This window comes from Balearica regulorum, chromosome 10 (genome assembly GCF_011004875.1).
Source record: "Balearica regulorum gibbericeps isolate bBalReg1 chromosome 10, bBalReg1.pri, whole genome shotgun sequence".
In the NCBI taxonomy this organism is placed as follows: domain Eukaryota; kingdom Metazoa; phylum Chordata; class Aves; order Gruiformes; family Gruidae; genus Balearica; species Balearica regulorum.
Window position 1 is genome coordinate 7,279,630 of NC_046193.1, and position 23,794 is coordinate 7,303,423.

General features: G+C 47.1%; 1 protein-coding gene across 1 annotated transcript in view; it reads right to left on the reverse strand.

Annotated features, from left to right (window-relative positions):
• Positions 1 to 23,794, reverse strand: part of LOC142603124 (uncharacterized) — a 342,240-nt gene that overhangs the window by 157,229 nt on the left and 161,217 nt on the right. The gene's annotated exons all lie outside the window — the stretch shown is intronic.

The window sequence follows — 23,794 nt, forward strand, 5'->3', positions numbered from 1 at the left end:
AATAAAAATAAAACAAAATCAACAAACCAGATCCTACTCAATGGGATCAATCAACTCAAGCATTCAAAAAAAAAAAAAAAATCACACTCAAAATAACTCCTGGTTTTCAGAAGGGTTTGACCTTGTTTCATTGAAATCGAGCTCCTTGCCTGAACACAGGCTCAAGCAAATCAAGAGAATCTTTTGTACCAAAGCCTCTCGAGACACCAGACCCCAGCAGACCAGCCTGCGCTGGGCACACATCCCTCAGTTACACGGGTGGGCGCATACAGACACGCGCTCCCATCTGTAGGTTTCATACACAGCTCTTTTGGCATAGCTACGGCTCCTCAGTGAATGATAAGCCTGCTCTATTCTTCGTTAGGGCTTTTGTTAATGCACTGTTGGCGACTTTGCATGAACGGTACCCACTGTGCTCAGCACCATGCTGGGCAATGGCTGGCTCTGAAAAGGAAATTGCTCCTGCTCCTTCACCCTGGAGAAGGATGCCTGCACGTATCAGCTGCTGCTTTCCTCTGACCCATGCCTCCCTCTTACCCCACTCCATCTGTCTCTCTAATTCAGAGCTTGCATTTCATCTGGCCTGGCATTGCCTTTGCCAGCAACTGCAAGTGTTCAGATGTGGATGGTTGGCTGGTCCGAGTTTCTCAATGGCATGGCAGGTAGAGTAGCTCCCTCCACCATTCCCAGCCCCGTGCTCATTCTCTAGGGCCCCTAGAGAACCATCTTCTCCTGGTCTCATGGTGAGCCAAGACCATCTGGAACTTGCAAAAAACCTTGGGGTCATATCACCTGCTTCAGAAAGTCTTGCTCACAGCACCCTGGATTGCATGTGGCAGAACAAGACCCCAGTTTGTACAAGGACTCGTGCACAGAACCAGACTATTTGGGTCACCTCTTTGGTCTACCTATGAAACATGATGTGGGGTGCAACAAGCTGGAACTATTGCACGTGGCCTCCACCTCCAAAACAAAAGGAAAGAGCTAGTAATGGATTATGGGAAAGCCAAATATTTTCTTCATTCCATCCCAGAAGGAGAAGTATGTTTCCCCTTATTTAAGGGGCACTAAACCCAAAGCATACCCTTGGGGGATTTTCCTTTTTTGGGGGGTATTTCACTCAGACTAGTACCATCTGAGCATCCCCAAGAGGACACAGTCTCTGCCACTCTTCCCTTTGGACACCTGAGCTTCTGCAGAGAGAGGAACCATGCTGCTTTCTCACACAAAAGGCCACAAGAGCCAAGCAGTTAGACCAAAGAAGGACTTTGAAACCAGCACTTTACTGAGGCCTCTCTACCCTAAAGCTTTTCCACTCTCACTTAGCAATTTCAGGGGTCAACTTCCTTCAGACATCATTTGGCACTACTGCCCTGCTTGTGCTCACCTGCTTCCCCCTCGATCCCAGGTATGGCTTCTTCTAAGCACCTACTACAAAGTAGTGTATCTCAAGCTAGTCTTCCCCTTCAGGTATTTTTTTTTTTCCTTCCTTTCTTCTCTCTTTTCCTTTTTCCTCCTTCCTCTATTAACCACACCATGTTCACAGGATACAGGGCAGCTCCAACACTGCGGTAGCAGGTCTGTTTTGCCATAGATATCCCCTGATCCCGGTGATTCTGGATTGTAAGTGGCAGCAAGTCACCCCTCACTGCTTCACAAAACTGTGTAATAAACTTTTAAAAATCAGCGCTACTGCCATCACCATCACTGTGAATTTACATTCAGCTTTACAGAATGGCAACAACTCCGTAAACTTGCCTCTGTCCTACCTCAAAGGATCTGCGTTCATGCTACACCAGCAGCAAGGGGAGAAAAGGAAAGCAAAGGTGCTTGGCCAAGGCTGATAAAAGTCCTCAGCTCCCAACCTTCAAGCTGCTGTCGTCCCCACCAGATCAAGTCAGCGTATCTGGATCTTGAGGCTTGCCCATTCCTTCAGCAGAAAACAACAAGCAAACTTGTGCAAGCTTTCTGTGTATCCCTGCAAATCTTAGGGCAACATTTTGAGCCCTAAAACAATTCAGAAGAAGAATTTTAAACCATCTCCAACGTACAGTGCACCAGCCACAGTCTCGTCTCGGAAGAATAGCTGGCTGGCCCAAACATCAGAGTGGATTATTGTCCTGAGGGTGCAAAGTCAGAGATGAGGCTGCTGCGCGTCATTAAACAAACAGATGGAGAGACAGCCCCAGAGGCTCAGACGGAGCCTGATGCTTTCTGGCTCTGAGAGTGTTTGTTCCAGGAGCAGAAGTGGCTCCAGAGTGTTCTGTGAAAGGAAAAGATGCAGTTACGGGCTGCAGCCTCAGAAACTCAAGCTAATTGATGATGGAGAACAGAGGCGAGAGGGGACAGTGGCCTTTTCCTTATGAGCAGCTCATCGGGCTGCCACAGGGGCTCTGCGTGTTCGGAGTGAATCCAAACTGCCCAGAATGGGCTCACAGGTCCTCAGGTGAGATGGGAGCAGCAGCAATCATACTGAATACCCTCAGGTATTCGGACCCAGCCACTGTTTTTGGTACTAGAAGCTGGAGGCCCTTGGGGTGTGCGTTTCTTAGCATTTTGCTTTGTAGGTCTCTACCACATTTTAAAGTCAGTTTTAGAGGACATAAATGTAAATTACAGCTTTATTTGTAGGAATGTCACCATTTCTCATTACAGTTCAGCTACATTTTCATGTATGAAAGCAAATAGTGCAGTTCTTCCCAAACAGCGTGTCACTGGGCACAAAAACTGCTGCAGCTCTATCAGCGTCAGGACAACAGAGTTACTGGGTGCAGCATCCTTTGCAAGCCAGCACATTCCTGAGCTGCCACAACACACTGCTGTGCTTCGTGTCCCTCCTCCAATCCTTCTACCATACACTTGTTCGACAGTAAGGACTCTCAGTCATAGCCTGAATGCACACAGAAACCAATCCCCCGTCTCAATGAGCAGCAGCTCCCCAGCACACCACCAGTGCAGGGAGCAAGATGAAGCAGGACCACCTCCTCTACACCAGGGCCTTCCCTTTCCTGAGGGAAGCAAAGGAAGGAAGATGCTAGAAACCAGGCCATTTTCTCTTCCCTCCCGAAAAAAGCAATCCTTAGAGCAAGCCTGCTAAGGATGACCAAGCTTGTTCCTTCTAAAAGTTTTCCTGCAGCTGCCTTGTAGTTTTCTCTGCTTCTGTGCTACCCAAAGGTACAAACCAAACAAAAAAAGGAGGCGGCAGCTGCTTCTGCAGAGTCACATCTATCAACATTATCAACCAGGCAGTTGGCCCTGCTGTGATCAGGGGATTGGACTAGAAGACCTCCAGAAGTCACTTCCCACCTGAATAATTCTCTACTTCTGTGACATTCCAGAACTAAAAGGAAGTCAACACGAAAACAACAAAAAAATAGTCCCTGCATAGTTTTCATTTCACTTCTAACTACAATCATTACTTAGAACCTTTCTAGAAGTTCTCCTGGACTTTGTTTTGATCTTCAGGGTTCAATCCCAGAGGAGTCAAAGGAAGCCTGGCATGGTCTTCCAGCCAAACCATGTTCTTGAAAGAGGATAAATAACTTTATTTACCCTCAGTCCTGTTCAATCTCCAGAGAAATGGGAGCCACATCCTCCATCAAAGCATCTCATGGCCAGACCTTCCTTCTAAGGTCAGGACTTTGGGAGGATGCTTTCATCCTGCAAGTATAAAAGCAGGAACCTGAAAGCCCAGCTAGATGGAACTGAGCAAAGTTTTCTTCCAATCTTTTATTCAATATGCGCAAATGCATGACCTCCAGCCCCAGAGAAATCTCATGACTACACTCTGAAAAAGTTACTGCGTGAATAGATACTGCAATTTTAGAAACAGAGAAACAGTACAGCACTCTAGATGTTTCCAGATGGGGATGATGCAACCTGTAACCTGACCAAGAGACTTTTTTTTATTCTTTTAAATGGAAGCATCCTGTTTACCTGGGGGAGAATGATCTCATCCACCTACCCACTTCTTAGCAGCTTTCGTCATGGTTAGAAATCAAGTGATATCTCTGGGATGGCAGTGAACTTCTCACAGAGTTGTTCTGGCTGAATTGATGCTAAGCTGGTATTAATATCAGTTCCTTTATCTCCATTTCTGAAAAAGGCTCCAAGCATTAACAGCTTCAGTAATGATTCATGGGCTTACATTCCCAAACCTTTTGAGAACAGGAAATTAAAGCCAAGATGAACAATACCCACAGATTAAATATATTTAGCTGCTGTGTTTCTTGTTGAGAAACTCAGAGAACTGTTTAGTGGTGCTTTTCATGTGGCTGCTCCATGTGGAAACGATGGCAGCTTGTGTCTGAAGTCATAACAGCAAACTAAAGGGGGAATGCAGGAAGACATTTTATTGTTTTCCTTGTGCTTTCTGCTCTCCAGCAGAGCTCCTTCAGGCAGGAGCTTCTCACTACCTTCCTCAGCACCAGATAAAAACAACTACAGGAACTGTCCCACATGACATGGCAGGGCACAAGCCGTGAGGGAGGGAAACCACATTTCTGTGGGCAAGTTCTTCCAGAAGGAAGACTCTGGAAACATTTGCAGAAGTAGGTCACGTTTGCTCCAGGCGGGCAGCAGCAGACAAAACTGGCCTCCACCGAGTGCCACTACGGCAGTGGCTCCCTGGGAGAGAACCAGCAAAAGCACGCAGCTCCCAGCATCTCGCTCCTCCTTTTTGGGGCTGCGGCATCCTTTTCTGCATTTCATCCATGACTGTGTTGTGTCAGGAATCAAAACCATCCCTTGGAGCCCGTGTTCAGTGCCCTGGCTGCTAGGTCCCTGCTCCTCTGCTCTCTCAGGGTTGCCTGTTGACAACTCTTTCATAGACCCAAGGATCTCAGCTCTTTGTTTTTTCCTACTTCATTAGCTAAACAAACAATGACACCATATAAAATACCACCCGGCTCGTCTGTCTGGGAGACGCAAACCCATGCAAAACTATCTCAGAGACAATTTTAGAAACAGGCTGTGCCTCTGCCAAATGCGAGTGCTTGGATCAGCGTGGCAGCTGAGTGCTCAGCTCCAGTTCTTGGAGAGCCAGCAGCATGCTGAGCCGAGCCCGCTGCAAGAGCAGCTCTGGCAGGGAGCTCGTGAGGACAGGGCACAGTCATCAAGGTAGCAGTATTATAGCTCAGTTCCCTGGTAAGGCTTTCAATTAAAAGGCTATTGATGACCAAAATATCAGCACCAAGTAATTCTTTGGGAATAAATTTGAGTTACAGATATCACCTCAGGCTTGAACTCTTAACAGAAGATAATATAAGGACATTTAAGGCAAACACCATCAAGCTGACCATCTGGATAGGAGAGACATTTCCCCGTAACTTTCAGCACCAGGTGTTTAAACCTAAGCTGCCATAGAAGACCAAGACTGAAGCAAAACACAGGAAGAAGGGTACCTGGGTGGAGAAATCCCTTCACCACACCCCCATCGACCACCCAGCAAATGGTCAACCCATGCACTCAGCCATGGGTTATGGCTCCAGGACTCACCAGGAGCCAGGGCAGATGAAGGCAGTGGATAGATGGAGCTTACTGGTACTTGGAGGAAGAGACAGGAGTGCACACTTTACAGCTTTTTGGAGCAGGACTTCCATCCTTTTTGTTCAATTTGCATCAAACCCTCTGTGACAGGGGCACCACGCACACAAGCCAGCAGGCCCATCTCACAAAACCGCTGACACAGGGTGACAAAGTTGCTCAGATGGACTAGTATCATCCAAGATAGCCTGCAAGGACTCCCCAGCTACAGAAGAGATCTCTGTACAACAAAGACCCCTGCAAAGCCTAGAGACACAGCACTGTCCAGCTTTCACCATCAGGGTTGCTTGGGCTGACAGTTGTCCCAGCCTGTGGTAAAGGGAGACAGCTCTACCACCCGCACAAATCCCTGGGAAACTTCCATCGCTTTCTGGTGGGTTTGAATCAGATCTCTCAGGTTAAAGGCAAGTGGTTTAATCCAGGCTAGGCATGCACTTGTTCTAACGTACATAGCAGATGGCTTTTGCCCCCATGGAAACACTCCAGGACAGATACCATCACCGGTACCTCCCCAGCACAGTGCAGCCCGAGGCACTGTGGTCACACCAGCTCACTGTGCAGAAGTCAGCTTATCTGCTTGTTGGAGACATCTGATGCCTGACTCAGAGCAGTGTACAGTTCAAACCACCCCCACAACTTAAAAATAGGATAAGCAACTTGCTGAAGAGAACCAGCTTTTCTATAAGCAGAATAAAAAACTTACTTGCTGAAGCAGCTAACTTTTGTCTTTTCCTATGCCTAGTCCCACTTTCAGGAGTTCCAGGGAGAAACATGCTACAAGCTAGAAACTCAGACTTGCTATTCACATCTCAATTGAGCTCAAAGCTCTCTCTCCCCAGAATCAGTGAACAGTTTTATTTGTCCCTGCTTGGTTTACCAAGTCTGAGAAAGCTCTTCAAGATTTGCTTCACATAACTCTGGGTCTCCAGTCTCAGCATCTCTGTCTCAGGAAGAAAACACTCAAAGTGATCCTCAGAGACTGCCTGACCATGTTTTTAAAGACAAAACCTTCCCTGATGCTCCCCTGCACCATTAGCCAAGTGGGCACCACATCCTGGCATCTGCTTTGGAAAACTCATACCATCTTCAGGAGGAACATGAGTATGCAGAAACACCTCACTATTGTCCGTGCTGCTCTGTGCTGAGCCGCAGTTTGACTCCTCCAAGTTACCCGCCTCTGGTTATGCTGAGTCCAAAGGATCCTTGTGTGGCCCGTAACAGGGCTGTGGGCTCCTGACCCATGTGATAATTGTAGTTTGCTGTGCTAGACTAGATCTGAATGTCTCTTGTGAGAAGAAAAAGAGGCCATGTTCCCTTTCACGTGGATTCTTCTCCCTTGCAGAGGAAGCAGGGAGGTTGGAGCTGGAGGCTGGTGAGCCAGCCCTCAGTGTCATTCGCAGACGAGGCAGAAAGACACATCTGATGAGAGTCAGAGTGGCCCGTTCCACTCATTCATGCACTTGTCTCAGGCAACAGGCTCAAATCCCTCCAAGAAAAGTCATCCGGGAGCTCAGAAGTTCAAGAGCAGGTGTCAGCCTGCTGAGGTGACCCCACGGGCAGTGGCAGCTTTGGTGAGCAAGGAAGTGGCTTCAAGTGAAGTCAGTCTAGCGGTACCCATCCTGCTGGAGAGGCAGGGGAGTGCTCTTCAAACTCTTGACTGGAAGATACGAGGACCACAGGGAACAAGGGCTCTTCTCAGTGCGTTTCAGGAGAAACGAGAGGTGAACTCCAGATGGGTGAAGACAGTAAGGCTGAGCTTCACCCTGCAGCTGCACTGTCCCTGTGCCCCATTCCACACAGCTCTGGCACCATGCTGTCCCCTCCCCAAAACAAGGCAGTGAGGATTATGTAGGGCAGGTTGCTATCGTGGAGAAATCTAGTCTGATATTGTCACTGTCGAGCACTTCGGCTTGCTGCATCGGTAAAGCAGCAGCACTCACACCATGATCACAGCTTAGCCCTGATGCAGCTCTGTGGGACCCAGGAGAAGACATCTGTATGGCAAGAGCCTGGTGGTACCACAGAGCAGCTGGACCTACCACACCAGTGGGCAAACCATAGCCTGAAGAGGCACTAGGTCCTACAAATCTAGTCATTAAAATCAAAATATGCTTGGTTTTCAGTTATTTTTGAAATGTGTTTTAATAACTTCTCCTCAGTATGTCTTTGCTTGCATAGTGTGACACTCAACAGGCTTACAGGCAAAAAAAGGCAGTTTAACACACTGACTCCTCACACACACACACCCCCAAAACATCTGCGGAACTGATCCTTTCCATGCCGTGAACGGTCAGCAGACAAGCGGAATTCCTCCGCAGTCAGGATACTAATATCCAGCCTCACCATTGCAGCGACCTCCTGCCAGCCGTGCGTTATTAGCGCAGGGCTCATGACACTGCTGAGCATCCCCACCCCTTGCAGCAGATAGCAACAGCATTCACACGCACAAGCCAGTTCCTACTGCCCTTCACTTCTGGGAAGTTTCCTCCACAAGCCTCAAACATTTCAGCAGAGGTACAGATGAATGGATGCTGTGAAACCCAGCTACAGAGAACATCAGTCCCCTCTTCACTCATGCTGCCTTGCTGTAGGAATAGGGAGTATATTTGTAGTGCAGAAAAAGCCAACACAACTAAATCTCTGAATGCAGGAGGCTGCATTTGGTCTCTAGAGCTTCCAGCCCTGTCTACACGTCCCAGTGACATTTGCTGCTTCTGCAGCTCAGCTAACAAAGTTGCTTTCCGCAGTGGCAGCGGGCAAAGTGGCTTCGATTAAGCCACAAATTTAAGAAAACTGACAGCATCATCTAGAAGAAAAATGGTCACTTTGAAAACAAGAACCAGGAAACCAGTTTCTTCTGGCTGATATTGCCATCAGCCACCAATATTACTTTTTGACTAACCCTGTTCCTAAATTCAGATTTGAGCAGTTCGATCCTTAAAAACAAATAAACCAAACCAAACAAAACCCACAAAACTATTTACAGCATTAGAAAAACCACTACAAGACGGAAATCTGCCCATTTATCATTTAGCTCAAGCTTCTTGGCCAGCTGTGAAGACTGACATTTTGAGGTTTAGAAAGAATTTCTCCATGAGAAACCAGCATGAAGCAGATCAACCCACTAAAAAGCTGTAGTATTTTCCTTCTAGTGACATGCAAGGCCAGTTGTGAGGGCTGAGTATTTACAGATATAAAGGTCTCCAGTGTTTCAGAAAGATCCACTTTGGAGAGGTGGGTCGAAGTCATCTGCCTCTTCAGCTGGCATCTCTGTACTTTGCCACTGACTCAATACTTCCAGGTTGGCCCATACACTTAAAATTTCCATTCTTCAAGGGTTTTTTGGTTTTGTTTTTCCCACCAGAGGTACCATATTGTCTCCTTTTTACCTCAAAGGACAGCAAGTAAAAATATAACACTAGAGACATTTAAGACAACTTTATATTCCACATTTTCTTTTCAGATCAGCCATATTGGATTCTCTTGTGTTCAGAGCGGAGGTTTTTTCCCCCCACACCAAACGCAGAAATATCTACTTATGGCAGAAATACAAATTACACAATGAATTCTCCAGTTCAGGTCCTCTGGCCACATACATGGGGGTTGACTTTGCGTTTGTGTACACATGCTCCTCTAACTCAGCCCACAAGCACTACAGTTTTTAAAGTTTCAACGTCTCTCTGACCCTGCAAAATGGAGCAGCCCAGCAAATAAGCATGGCCATGAAAGTCAAGAAACTGTTGCTGGAAATTTTGATGCGTTTGGTCAAATTACGTGCTACCCCATCCCACTCTGGCCCTTTTCCTGCACCTTCAGGAGATGCCTGTGGGAAGCTGGCTCTGGATGCCCACTACTGCCAGCACACACACCCTCTACCCTGTTCTCCAGCAGCTCCCAGCCCCAGGCAAGCTCCACTGCTGGGGGATGCCCAGCCTGGGTGAGGTCCTCTGGGGACTCAGGGTAATGCACCAGAACAAAGCACCCCAGCAGCTCTACTCTACCTCTGCTATACTGGGCAGCCAAAGGCCACTACAGGAATAAAACACATCACGCTGAGACACTGTTAGAACACAAATGCATGCCAGCGAGTTAAAAGCTTGTTTCTCACACTTGGCATCGCTCCCTGCAGCTCCTGAGCTCTCCTAAGAGGAAACTCAGCTGCAATTCAGAGCACCTGCATGCAAGAGCACTAGCTAAGGTTAGTTTTCCTTCCCTCTGTACCGGATGTTGGAGACCACCTTATGCCTTCAGCACAAATACTGAAGACAGGGCACTTGAAGCATGCACAGATGCAAGAAGCCACTCAGTAACTGATCCTCTGCCTCCCAGTGACTGTGCACTCACCCTGAGCACGAGGTAGAGGAATCAGGGAAGCTCAGGGAGTTTTGCCAGACCAAAGACGCTTGCGCACCACTTTCAGGAGCTGAGTATGATCAGGCAAGCAACCCTTCCCCAACCATAACTCTGTACACCAAAACTCAAAGTAATGGCAAAGGCAGCATTCTCCAGCTGATGGCTCCTTCCCTTCCCAAAACGCAAACGCTGCCCACTGATTTGAGAGCCTGCTAGAACAGCAAAGCATTACCGCCTTACGGATGGCTGTCCCAAAGCTAAGTGGCCAAGACACAACCGAGTTCACATCTGCTTTGTGGAGCTGATTACATACAAAGATGCTTAACAGACAGACAGACCGACACACACATTCCTGACAGCGTAGCAGAGCTGCTGCCTGGCTCCAACCCCTCCTTGCCCCATCCCTGCTGAGCAGCTTCAGCTGCCTCCCTTCTTCCAGGGAACCCTCTGTTTTTTGGATAACCTGGAAAGTGGCTTTTCACACAGCAGGCTAGCACACCGGGGCTGGTGAGCACAGCAACACCACACTTACCGTGACTTTCCTGCCACCAGCTCTCCGGGCCCCAATCTCCCCAGGAGCTGGGGAAGCAGCACCAGCCCTCAACCAAACACAACCTCCTCCTCCCAGCTACTGCTTTATGCTTTACTCTTCAATTTGCTTCCAGACCTTGTCCTAAATCAAAGCTCAACTCAGCTCAGGTGCTCAGAGTAACCCACAATCCCCTCCTAGGAAGTATTTTGCTCTGCTGGGGTGCCCCAGCTGTTCCCAATCTTCCCAAAGCCTCCCAGGCACCGCTTGCCCAATTACCCTGCTGATTACTCTGCCTCCTGCGTCTCTCAGAGGTAACTCAAACTACACGTCCCAGGCCTCCTTTGCCTCAAGAAGCAACACTCCAGCAGCAAGCCCCACTAGCCCAAGCAGTGCTGAAGCAGAGGCTGCCCCAAAAGATGATTTTTACATTTTCAGTTGGAAAATTGAAACAGAAAGTACCTGTTGGGTACCCTTGTACAAAGCCTACATTTTTGTGTATTTTAAAGGTACACTTGAATAGTTTACTTTTGACAGTTTTCTAGGAAAAAGCACAATTGAAATGAGGACTCAGTTTTGATGGTCTCTCAGTTTTGCAATGCTTTTCACCAGAAATCACTTCAGAGGAGGCTGGGTCCAGCTCTGACTTCCATTCCACTTTTAACCTTCGCAAACACTTAGCAACATCCTCCTCCTGTAAAAATTCACTTCTTGAGCAAGGACAAGGGCACTTGTAATGGCCTGTGGTTACTCTGGGAGGAGTCCATCCACCCCCACCAGTGTGTACTAGACACATGCCTCCGGGGATATTGCCTTTTCTTGAACAATGCTTAAAGTATTTGGACTCATGCACAGGTTTACCAGAGGGTGGACTAAGGGAGCTGTGACTTGATTCAGGCAGGGATTCATCCCTCGAGCTTCACGCTGACTTTAAGTCTCGGCACCACTTCACGTTTTACTCCCAGTCCCCAGAGGATTAACTTGCTGTGAGACCAATGAAATCACCGTGCTGGCTTTCCCCACGGTCTATCTGCTGTCCACTACTGCCTGGCACCAGCTCCGGCAGAAGCAGGCTAACATTTTGAGGGAAGGGACGATTGGTGCAATTTTACCTTACACAAATATTACGCAAGAACTATACATAAAACATTGAGGCCAAGAGAAACATAAAAACACGGTACATTTGCTATCAGCTGGTAGGGAGGAATTTTTGTGTATTGATTTACTCCCATCCAAGGGGACAGCATTTTCTGGAATGAGTGGTACCCTGAACAGATATTTCAAAGCACAAAGGCAGAGCTTCCCCAGCCACGCCTGCTGGCAGAAGAGGCTGGCTCACTGTGCCACGAGCTCCCTGCACCTCCCCGGCCAGGCAGGGATGATGTGATCTGCACAGCCATTCGGCACTGGGCAGCAGAGTCCGAGCATGCCACAGAGGATCTTCAACACCCTCATATGTAAGGTGGGATGCCGGCACACAAAAGGACAAGCCAAGGACAACTGGTGTTTAGACAGGAAAAAATTCTAAAATTCTACCTGAATGTAGGAACTTCAAAAGTGTGCCTAGTTTTGAAGAGTGATGATAATCCATCAGGATTTGTGTAGAGCCACCATGAGAGGTGAGAACAGGCTCTAAATACAACCCTACATGACTGAATTTTAAGCACTCCAGTTGGACCCTTTTGGCATTACAGTGACAATCTTGGCATCATCACTCCCACAGTTGTCTGTAATTAACAGTTGCCACATTCAAGACTCCTTGCGTTCATTAACGTCCAGGTCCTGCCTGACACCCCACCAAGGCTGCAAATGAGACAGCAGAGTAGGCTAGGAGATGTTTTGCAAGAGGAACTTCAATCACTCTTTTCCCGCCATCCCTGACCATGACAATTTTCTTTCTAGACTGAATGTCTTTTCTATTTGCTCTGGTTTTCTCTGACAGCACTGTTAGTGCTATCAGAAATAACAGCAGTAGGTTAGACAGCAATGTCACGCTGGCATCTGTTTTTACACGCCACGGCTGTAAGGGTACCAGCATTCCCTAGTGCTGCAGCCCCTAGAAATATTTAGTATCTTCAGATGGAAATTAAAAGTCTAATTCTACAAAGAAAAGCCAGACAGGGCGAGGGACTGCCATTCTGATTCACTGTGTACAATCGATAAAGAGAAAAAGCAGGACCTGATTCAGTATCCTATTCAAAGTACAGGATTAGCTTTAATGACACAAGAGTATAATCCAGGGAAATTCACACAGAAGTGCATTCCCATCCCAGGGAAACGGTACTTGCCAATGTCACAGGCTGCTGCTGGCAGAGCTGGGACTGAAAAAGAGACTGTTGGCCAAGTCTGTCTTAACCACAAGGCAGTCCTTGGCTCTGAAACACTAGTGTGAGTAAAATAGTTTGTATTTTACCTCAATTAGAAGTCTTTAGTAAGTTGGAGGATCAGGGGAATGGGGACATTGCATCCAACTTTAAATTGCTTTTAGAAAGCTGTTTCCTCTTAGGCACAAGGAAAAGGGGGTCTTGCAGAACTATTTTCCACTACCTTACAGTTTCATGAGTTCCCTAGCTTTCAAAAAAAAAAAAAAAGGTATTTTACTGAGAATCTTTATGTTTTCACAGGTCTTTTTTGGAGATTTTTGGAAGCACAACTGCCAAACCCACCACTTGTCACTAGCTTGGATATCTCAATAAAGAGCAGAAAGAAATAGAAGCGGCCTTAAAGAAAACATGATAGTGGAAAAGCCTAGAACACCACATGCACGAGGAACTTTGTTCTCAGCCGCTTTAGGTTCATTCCAGGCTTGCCTAGGCTAGGAAGTGCAAAATCTTCCAAGACAGGAGCTGGGTAATTTCCATTCTTGCCCATTTGCTAGGATAGCAGTTTAGCCCCAACCGACTCAGATTTGGGCACTTGAGCTCTTAGTTTTGCAGAGCCCTGGACTCACCTGCACTTTGGGGCAGTCTCACCAGAATTTTGTTTTCATGACTACAGCCTAACCTTTGAAACTTCCTTGCCCTCTGCTTCCTCAGACCCTTGGACTATGGTCATATCTCGAAGCTACTTCCTTTAGCGCCCTGAAGAAGGTGCCAAGAATTAAAACTCAGTCCCATCCTCCCACTATCGCTAATGGAGTAAGACCTTGAAATCCCAGCCTCCAAGTTGCACCAGCCATTGGAGAAAAAAGCAGGATTTCCATTAGATCAACCGTACAAGCTATAATCAAACTGAATATTTACAATGCAGGCCCTCCTTTTCTTTCCACACCGCTTCCTGCTTCAGTGAAATAGTTTAAGTTGGTATTTAAAGTATTGGTACCCTTTTACAAATGTCCCTTGTTGTGTCTGCAACCGACTCTTTATACCTCGTGGCACGAACCCTGAAAAATTGCCTTCTGTGCTCACTCCAGCCAAGTCTGAGAGTAGGAGATGGCTGATAACTGAAGAGGTTCTGACCTGACATATGGAAAAGATCTTGCTACAGCCTTGCTCTTCCATTTGTTATTCATCTAACAAAAACAGTTCCTAGACTTAGAGATCATAAACTCTCTCTGGGTTTGCTCTGTACTACAGCACTTGACTTTCTATAGCTCAGAGCGTGCCAAAGGGAGGGCCTCGGCAGAAAGGGATGTTTATCCAGTTGACAGACTGGTGATCTGACTCAGCTAATCCACACCAGCCCAGTGGAAGCTTCATGCTAAACACGGAATCACTTTAGTTCTTTACTAGATCATCTCAACTCATTGACAGCTGAATAATTCATTTAGTGGTAACCACTGGGAATAAAATCACAGAATCACTGAGGTCAGAAGGGTGCTCTGTAGATCATCTAGCCCAAATCTCCTGTGCAGAGCAGGGTCACAGAGGGCAGGTTGCTCAGGATCATGTCCAGTCAGGTTGTGAACATCTCCAAGGGCAGAGACTCTACCACTGCTCTGGGCAACATGTTCCCATGTTTGACCACCCTCACAGTGAGTTTTTTCTTATGTTTAAATGCAATTTCCTGCATTTCAGTTTGTGTCCATTGATCGGATACCACCACCCCCACCCCATGAGCCTTCCCTTCTCCAAGCCCAAACCACCCAGCTCTCTCAGACTCTCCTCATATACTAGATACTCCAACCCCTTAATCCTGACCCTGCCTTTGACTCATTCCAGTATGTCCATGTCTCTCTTACACTGGGAGTCCAGCACTGGGACATGTCTCACCAGTGCTCAGTGGAGGGGAAAGATCACCTCCTCCACTGTGGACAATGTTCTGCCTAATGCAGCCCAGGATGCCAGTTGCCTCCTTTGCCATGAGGGCACATTGCTGCTCACATTCACCTTGGTGTCCACCAGGACCCCCAAGTCCTTCCTCTGCACAGTTGCTTTCCAGCTGGGCAGCCCCCAGCCTGTACTGGTGCCTGGGGTTGTTGCTCCCCAGGCGCAGGACTTTGCACTTCCCTTGTTGAACTGCATGAGGCTCCTGTTGGCCCCTTTCTCCAGCCTGTCCAGGTCCCTCTGGATGGCAGCACGACCCTCTGGCATATCAGCCACTCCTCACAGTTTTGTATTGCCCAAGCTTTGTATATAGGGCTTCCTTCTAAGGATACTGATTAATGGTAGAGTACTTATGCAAAAAGAAAGAATATTAATTTTTTCCCCCATTTTCACCAATGATATGATCTTATAGGATCTCAAAAAGCTGTGTGTGAAGCCCGTAGATGTGTCTGCACAAACTTCACCTGTGCATGACCAACTCATAGCTCAAAGACCTGAGATCCAACAGCCAATCCCATGCATCCATGCTGGAAAAGGGAGAATCCTACAGAGAGACAATGATATGCGTCCTATCCAGCTATTCCTTCCTTCTTTTATTTGTCTGATAAATTAAAATTATAGAATTAAAAACTCACAGCTGCAACTCAGAGAGTCTAATATCCTCTGTAGATGACTCACTCCCTTGTGTTTTTTTGGGGGGATGTGTTCCTGAGGAAACGAAAACATGTTAGTGTCTTTTTTTCTCTCGCTTCCTTACACAACACACTCACTGTTCTCCTGCTTAGACACTGGTGTGCGTCTCTGTGGATCCTCTCTGTGTCAGGCTACACGTGCTGCCTGGATCATATAGGCAGTGAGAGTCCAAAAGAAGTAACAGTGATGTCATATTATGCCTGCTTGTCGCTGGTGTGGTAGAACTGAGAAGATGAAAATACGCATGAGATGGGCGCAGACTGAAATGAGAGTGAGGCAGAGAAATGGAAGAAAGCATGGTCCTGAGGAAAGAGAGGCCACACGGTGTAATGGGTGAGTGATGACAGCCAAGTGCCAGTTGATTTTTAGAAGACGTTCACTGGGCACACCCAACACTGTGTATTACACGGCCTTGCAAGACCATGAAAAACCGAAATAAGGAAGTCAAGCCGTGCTTGCAAAGTCTTGGTTCCAGTTGTGTAATAACACACTTCCTTGTGGTGCCCTGCCTTCCAGATGGCACATTGCACACCAAGGGCAGGCAGTTGAGAAGAACAGCAAAAAGCCTGACCCCATCTTAAAGTCACCTTGAGGTGAGGGTGAAGAGCACAACCAGAGACTGGGGCCACTCCTCACCCCCCTGGAGCAGGGGGCAGTGGGGGGCAAACCCCATGAAATCATTGTGAACTTATGAACTCCTTTGACCTGCTGAGCTGGAGAATTAGAAAAGCCACAAAGCTGATAAATCAGCACCCAAGAGTCCCAATCTTTTCCCTTCATCCCTGGACGATGCTGGGATTGAAGAGCTTTCGCCTGCTGGAAGGAGCTGGTTTGCCCTAGAGGTTCTCCTGCTCTCTGGCAAAGCTTTTGATGTGCAGACTGTGTCCTGGTGTCTCAGAGCTGATGCAGGCTTGGCCCTCTAAGAGGCCCTCTGAGCTTAGCATGCTGGTCATGAAAGGAGCTGACCTCCCACTGCTGACAGGCACTGAGCTTTTCTGATGTTCTGTATTTTCAAGTGCTTTTGGGACTTCTGCTCTAAAACACTTCCCTTTAATTTCCATTTAATTTCCTTAAAATTGTCACTGGAGCTGTTGATATCTCTGACACGTGTCAAATGCATCCTTTTCTCTGCTCTTTCTCCCCCACTACGCAGTACATAAAGATTTAAAAAAAGGTTTTCAGCTCAGCACTTTGCTACTCTCCTCCACACTTTTTTTGAGCATTCAATCTTTTTTTTTTTTTTTAAATTAAAAACCCCTAACATAGTGCACCTAATTGAACATATAATTGTTTCATGTAGAGTTTCCCCAGAGAATTATATAATCTCAACCTGTCTTCCTTAGGCAGCATATAATCATGCAATCTGATGGCTCTTTGTTTCTCTTCTTTCTTCTTTTTTTTTTTTTTCTCCCCAATACTTGTAATAAGTTTTTCACCTTGTCTAGACGTCTCTGACATACGCTGCCTTTACCTAATCTTCAGCCGGGAGATGTAGCAGCTCTCCTCTTTCCACACCTACATCCCAGATTTCAACACCCCCCCACCTGACAAGTCCTTATTCCAGCATCTCCTCTGCCAGTGCTCTTTCTACGCTTTCCAGCTGTGTATTTCATCTCATAGAGGGTTATTTTTAATTTTTTTTAATGTTGGGACTGTTACCCCATTAGGGTGAAGGTTCCCTTTTCATGGGAAAATACCTGCAATGACCAAAATTGGCTGCATTAATGATCAACAGCTTAGAGCGCTACAGTAATTAACACAATGCCACTAATCGGTAGGTGTGATCAGAAGTTTTCTATTGCAGTAGGCTTGAATAGGGAAAGTATGGATGGGACCGTTTTTTACTGCGTTGTTTTATGAAAAAAAAAAAAAAAAAAAGAAAAAAGTCACGTTTACCCTCCAAAAACTATTTACATATGAAAAGATGGCTGAGAGATTTCTTGGAAATTGTGGCTTGCCTGCCTTGCCTTCCATTGTCTCTCTCACCAGGCAACATCCCCCGTGATACAGCACAGCTGGTGATCTGTCAAACGCAGCCTCCATCCCTGGGGAAGGGGTGAACCAGTACAGCACCATGGGAACTGCAGCTGACCAAAGGTTCCCCCAAAATTCCCACTGAGCACTGCAGCAGTATTTCAAACTCCCATTAAGAGTCCTGGACAGCACACTACCACTGGAAAAGTTCCGTTTTCTATAGGCAAAAGGCCCTGTCTTCCCAACCCCGGTTTGAATGAGTCCAGTCCTTCAGCTCGTGCTAAGACAGAGGTTAAGCTTTGTTCAAGTCTGGCAGGAATCTCCTTTCCCTCGGTTAGCACACAGCTTCCACTGGGGCACAGAGAGCAGAAAGCAAAATTATTTGCAATTGTGTATTTGAAATGTGTAAATAAAATTACCTTGGAGTGAGCTTTTCACCAACAATCTAGCAAATATGCTCCCTGGCAGGAATGTTTGCTGAGACAATAAATCACATTTTTAGCCCTTTGTTCAAAGTAACATTGAAATATGTAGTGGTGAGTATTTACCTCTCCAACCTGATCATCAGAACTACCCTCATCCACTTGGAGATTAAGAACATACCACGTAGCTGATGTGTCCAAACACCAAAACTTTGAATCCAAGCAACAGCTTTGAAGATTGTGTTTGCACATCCTGAAAAGTCCCAAGTACCTGCACCAACAACAACCTTACAAAGCAACCACAAAGCCCTGGGCCACTCCAAATAGGTGAAGAAAGGAGGAAATAACTTGAAACTGGATTTGGTTCCACCCAGGTTCCCTCGCAGGCAATACATCCCACGTTTACACAGGTATTTCTCATATTTTTGAGCTTCCTCAGGCCAGCTGACCAAGCAGTTGCTGTATTTCTTTTGCAACCTGCTTCTTGTTCTACCAGAGGCAAGTTATTGCCAGTGACACTGAGACACATTTAAAGCATCACCTCTAATTCCTTGCTATCTTTCCTGCATTACCCCAGTCTGTCTGGTGTTGGATGTTACACCCTTCAAGCTACAAGCGCTTTGGAAAGGGATTGCCTGTAGTTTGAGGACTTTCATCTTCCCAAGCACATAAATGAGATCCATGAGCATCTTACATCTTAACTTCATTCTGGTCTCTGAGTGAAAATGGCCTCGTGTTTGAGTACTTAGCCTGGGGCGCTGCTGCCCAGAATAAAAGATCCCCATCCCAAGCACCTGCCTGTGCCCAGAGCCACAGCCCCAGGTAACGCAGCTGGACCCGCTCACGGCTCCCACCCACACAGATCCTCAGCTTTGTCCCACAGCTCTGCCTGACCCCATGGAAAACTCTTTTCTGGCCCAATCTAAGGGATGGGGCCACCGTATCCCAAGGCCATTGGGTGAGTCAGATCTACCAAGTGTTTTCTAATCTAGCCAGCCACTGACACTTGCACCCAGTCATGAATTCACAGAGCAGCCTCCAGCAGCAGTATTACTAGCAGTCCCAAACATTCCAAATTCACGTGCAAGAAATCTAAAAGCAATGTAGTGTTTTTTTAAACATATGGTTTTGTTTTTCTTTATTTCCCTTTGAATTTTAGACCCTTCAGGAACTGCAGGTTCTCTCAGCAACCACAATGCACTTTTGAAAGAGACAATCCCTTGATCGAGGACCTTAGGCTTTCAATGAAACTCAACGTAACATTGCAACAGTCTGCTGTAACCCTGATACATATCTCATTTGCAGCACTTGTAAAGAAATGAACCACTTCTACATAATGCTTCCTGGGATCCTGAAGTGGCTGTGAGAAAACAGCAGGCTGCACTTCTATGTCTGTCACGCCACTTCCAGGTGACTCCAGCAATGTGCTCTGCTCTTCAAAGTGCAGAGCCGAGTACATCAGCCCTTGGACCCAAGAGACCTGCCCTCTTGACTTGTCCACTGACTCATTCACTGACTCCCAGGAAGTGACTGGAAATTATTCATTTTATCCCCCTGCAGAACGGGCTGTAAGGGTCACCCCATTGGCAGAGCAGAAGCTCTCTGTGACCTGTGGCTGGGACTCGAACAAGCACCATACCGTTATTCCTTGTTAGCAGTGTTGTTCTCGTAGCAGGACCATGGCACAGATAACAGCCAAGCAAACTTTTGCAACACCATACAACTGTAGTAGGGGGAAACTAACTGAAGCCTGTCTCCTAATTTAGATGCCACAGGGAGGTCACAGAGAAGCAAAACAATGTGATTTCTTGGTGCTGATTTTTCTTTTGATAAACATCAGTTAGAATTTATTTTTAAGGCTACCTGCTGGACGGTCTCCATTTGCTCCTTCCTTTGGTAAAGTATCCGTGAGGCAGCCTCCGCTGTATTCCTCCTCTCTCATCCCGGGTGAAAAACCACAGGTTGTATCCTGATTAATAGGGCTTAGGAAACCTGGGCTTGTACCTTAATTAGTCCCCAGTGTTACAGCTGCATCCTTCCATGGAGCTAAACAGGGGCTGTTCTGCAACAGGAGGCAGTGGGAACTCAACCAAAGCAGACCCAGAAACTCTGGTGGCTTGAAACAACACATGGATGAGACAGTCAAGGGAGATGCCAGTCGAGGTGAAGAGAGGAACAAACCCAATATGGTTTAGCATGACCTGCTGCACATCCAGTGCTTTCCATGACCATTGTTTGCCGCTACCAGCCCATCTGCAATGGCCAGGGCTTTGCCGCGATGCCCGGGCAGCAGTGCCCTGGGCCATTACTATACCACATGAAAGCGCTGTATTTCCCTAACAATGTTTTGTGTGAATGTTACTTCCTCAGTTGGCAGCTCCAATCTGCCAGAACATTAATGAGAAACTAATGAAGAGTGCCAGGCTAATGCAGAAGCAGTAATGAAGATTAATCTCTCCCCAGAGAGGATGACATGCCTTCTCAGAGACCTAGTGCACCACAACAGCATTTGGAGGGTCAAAAGTGGGTCAATGAAAGCTAATTAATAGCAAACATCTCTCTTGTTCTTAATTACAGAGTGGTGCATAGGGATTTCAAATAAGCTGCTTGGTCCATTCTAGCTGCTGAATTCCCAAGCTAGGACCCATGAGCCATGCAGGAATTTGACAGCATAACTGGGCACAGGTCTCTCATTGGGAAATAAGCAGAGCCAGGGAGACTGGGGCAGCCTGGGCTTCATTCACAGAGAGCGGCTAGAAGTCTTGGTTGTGGAAGATGCATCAGATGCTCTCTACGTAACACAGCATGGGACCTCAGTAGGGCCCTGCCTACTCACTGGGGCATCAAGTGATTCCTGAGCAGGGATTTCAGGTCAGGCTGAGATTTCTTTCTCTACAAGCTCCTGGTATCCTCTAGCAGCCTTTGGAGTTGGTTCTCCTACAGTACAATTGCCTGATGCATAATTTATTGCCAAAGGATGTTAGATTTGTACATGGCTTCAAGGCATGGCCTTAACAAGTCTGTCAAAGAGGGTCTCATCAAGGGCTGTTACCTACACACGCATTACTACTGGTGTGAAAAGCTTCTGAGAACAGAAGTAGCATGGGAAGGCACTGCAACACTGGAGAGCCTTACCATTTGGGAATGTGACCGAGTTCCCAAGCCTGCTGCTTCCTTCCACTGCAGTCTTATGTCACTTCAGCCCCCTTGCCTCGATTCCTGGCCCACCACATGAGTGGTAGCACTTTGGTGGCAGAGAGTGTAGCATCCCAGGTAACATTCCTGTCTCTGGCGCTTGTGTGTCTGCACTGCCTCATGCAACAGCCTTTGCCAGGCCTTCAAGACATCACCATCCAACCCATTTGATGAAAATGCTTCCATTCCTCTTTTGCCTACCCTTGATAAACTCATTTAATAGAGGAAAAAAAAAAAAAGCAAACAATTCCCCTGGACCATGTCCATCCTGAGAGGGTGAACTGGAGGAGAAAGCACCAAGTTTTGCTGCTCTAGATGAGCCACAAAAGCAGTGAGCACTTAGGATTCCTGTCTTGCCTGGCTGGAGCCCAAATGGAAGCAAATCCTCTGCAGGCAGGGCTGTCCTGCCAGCTCCACAGTCTCACAGAGGGAAAACATGCTGAGGCTAAAGAAAAATCAATGACTTTGCACATGTCTTTGCAAGGCTGTATTCAGAGAGGTGACTGGCACTGAAATTGCCCTACTTACCACAAAAGCAGTGACAGTGCCACCACCACAGCAGGGGACAGACTGACTCCAGGCCTTGTTTCAGTCCTTGTATTCTAATTGGAGCAGGCTGTGCTGCCAGCAAGCAAACAGGATCCTTTACAAGATCAGAGGTACATGTCTCCCACTACCCCTTCAAAGGTGAGTCAACAACTCCACGACTGCATTTAACTCTTGCCCGGCTGACATCCACAGCACCAGGCCACACACACTCCTGGAAAGAAAGGGGAGGGGGGGCAGAAATCAATAGTCTGCAAAGGTTTACAGCGGCTGCTGCAGTCGGGGACTGGTTCCGCTGGAAGCATCAGTGTCTGGGTGAACTCTTCCGACACGCAGCTTGCCTCATCTTACTGCTGGATAAACAAGAATCACTTTGCACATCAGCACAGCAAACAAAAACCATCCTAATTCTGTCTGACCTCTCATATGGGACTAATTGCCTGCCCACTCACATTTTATGCTAGGCACTGTCATTGCTCATACATTTAGATGTCCTCTCCAAGCGGTATTGGCAAGGACTATGGGACAGAGCTGCCACCCTTAGACCACACTGCAGGCATCGTGCTCCTGGGGCCAGAGGACACTTCCCACTCACACCTCACAGTGAGCAGCTTAAGTCCTTCTGCTAGGCTCCAGCGTGAGTGGAGGACTGAAGTGGGCATTAGCAGGGGCTGGTTCAGGCTGTAGGTCTCTGTCTAGAGACATTCTGTCCCTCTTGCTAGGAACACACTGCCCACACACACAGGGGAAACGCTGCTTCCTTAACGTCTGAATAAAATGCCTTGGGTATTCCGCTAAGCTGAGCATTTAAAGGAAGTATGTACCCACCTCCCACTGACAGCAGAAGGACTCAGGCCCCTAATTCTGGTAGGCTCCTTTGAAAACCCTGGATTTCAATGCTCAAAGGTCTGCTCTCAGTAGCCAAATCATTGCTCATGTCATGCCTATGCTCTTAAATGATTGGCAGTAGAGCTAACTTACACTGATTCAATTTCTTCTGACTCACAGTCATTTATTTGCACTATTTCCAGCACTGGGAGTTGAAATAATGATACATGTTTTCCATACATTCACAAGAGAATTCATAAACACCACAAATGCATGACTTCATGTCCAGCCATGCCAGGCTCTCCTAACTTCTCGACCCAATAAAAACAACCACATCTATTCTGAACTCTAGGCATGTTTGGGGAAATACTAATCCAGGGAAATCCTCTTTTCCCCCATTTTTTCCCCCCAATTTTCACAGCACTGTGAAAGCTTTGAAGGCTGTCAGGCTCAAAGACAGCCCTCCTAGCTGGTCTTGGCTTGTGCCTCCACACTCCTGGCTCTACAGGGCTTTTCTAGTTTTGAGTTTACAACTGCCTGACAGCTGGTACCAGCTAGGACACAGACACTGTCCCCCAGCACACAGCACCAAACAGCTCTCAGCAAGGTCAACACAAGCCATCTCCAGCTGTGACACGAGGCTCTGAGTCCTTCACGTCCGTTCCTTTCAGTATTATCCAAACTTCACCTTGGTGGCCTAACCTCCCATAGACCATGGAGAGTCACTTTCCTTTAACGCTTTGGTGCTTCAGCAGGGATGACTGATAAATAAAAATCAGCAGGGGATTGATCTCAGCTTCTAAATGCAACTGTCAACTAAGCTGTATTTCTAGACTTGTGTTAACTGGTGGAAGGGCCCCATACCCATCATCTTTAGGACTCCAAGGCCACTGAAATCACAGGAGAATGGCACACAGAAGCCAAGGTACTGGGACACTATCAAATTCATCTACATTTAAACTAAACCATCTATCCAAGAATACATCACACTATGTCTGACCGTTTCAGGAGATGAACCAATGGAGATAAAACTGCTAACTTGACTCTCAATGCCCTTGGATTTAGCTGAATGCAGAGTTCAGGGAGCTTCTCCCAGAGCCTGACTCTGAATCACTCTCCAAACTCTGAATCACTTGGTTTCAACTCAGCCATCAGCTCCAGCTAAGAACAAAATGACCGTAGCTCCCGATGCGTAGTTCCCCCAGGGAAGTGCTCATCGGCTGCAAAACCACCTTAGAGCCTTCCCACAAGAGAGGAACCGAAAGCACCCTGGCCACGCTGGGTGGTGCAGTGGGAAGCAGTGGGGTGACAGGGTGCTGCAAGAACAGCTGGCCCTGGGGCAGGATGGCTTTTGATTTTTTTTAATTTGGTTTTATGCACACTGAAGAGAGACCCTCAAACTCCACAAAACTCAAGAAGCTGTAAGCTCTGCTTTAGGCCTCTTA